The sequence below is a fragment of the Pteropus vampyrus genome, unplaced genomic scaffold (assembly GCF_000151845.1).
Source record: "Pteropus vampyrus isolate Shadow unplaced genomic scaffold, Pvam_2.0 Scaffold3811, whole genome shotgun sequence".
NCBI lineage: Eukaryota > Metazoa > Chordata > Mammalia > Chiroptera > Pteropodidae > Pteropus > Pteropus vampyrus.
This window is the reverse complement of record NW_011892592.1, coordinates 425-1584: the sequence shown is the minus strand read 5'-3', so window position 1 is coordinate 1584 and position 1160 is coordinate 425.

Sequence of the window (1160 nt, the reverse complement as noted above, 5' to 3'; positions counted from 1 at the left end):
CCATTTCGTTGCTGCCTTCTCCACTGAATCTTCTCTGCTTGTGAAGCCAGCTCTCTGGCCTGGGTCCCCTTGGGACTCTGCAGCACTGACATCTGCCTTGAATTATGGACCTTCAGGTACAAGTTTCTTGTTTATACTAAGCTCCTGAGGGCAGGGCCTGGGTCTCTTCTGTCGCTGAGTTCATAGTGGAAGTCTTCCAACTGCAGATGTGGGGAGAGAGCAGTCTAGGGGTGGAAACAGCACTGACACTGACCAGGGAGCAAAGGAGAACATAGCTGGTCCCAGGAACTGAAAGTAGCTGGTCTTCAGGGCCCTGCAGATCACCTGGGAGAGGCAGGAGGGAGTGCTGAGAACAGAGAGATTAGTAGGGCCGGGGTTTACCTTGACCCTCAGGCACTGGGAAACTATAAAATGCTTAGGCAGAAAAGTGATGAGAATTTTGTTCAGAATTTTGCTGAACAAAGATTCCCTCTGGCTGCAGAAAGGGGATGGATTGGCCAGGGAGGTGGAAGAGAGAGAGCATGAGGTGGCTGCACTAGGTTGAGACAGGAACGATACAATGGGAAAAGTAGCCAGGTTGACAGATATAAGAATGGAGATCAAACAGGGCTTGTTGACTGATTTAAAGGCAGGGGGTGCGGGTGAGGCGCCTCAGTTTTCCCATCAGGGAAATGGCAGTGAGCAGGCCTGCCCCACTGGCCTCTCCAGGGGATTTGAAGATAACAGGCACCTGGCACTGATCACTTTAAACAGGAACCATATCTCCCATGTAGTCCCATATGCTACCCTCAGCCCATCCAAATCCCAAGTAGGGTCCAGGCCAAGTATAACACAAGACATTGAGGAGGCTTTGTTGAGTCTGCAAGCTCCAAGTACCAAAGCCAGGCCTCCCCACCAAGCCCATCCTGGCTGAGCTGTGCTGTTGGGACATCTAACTCCCTTGAGCAGAGTAGGGCCCGAACCACTCTGTCGGAGAAGGGACCAGCCCAGACCCACAGTTTCCTGAAACGAATGGTACATGGTTTCTTCCTGTTTTGTCCTCCTCAGCCATACCTTGCAGAGACACAGGCTGATTTGGAAGGGGAGTGCACCCTGGGAACAATGCTAAGCACAAGGGCCAGGCCAGGGCCACATGCTGGTGCTATAGGAACCTCACCCCC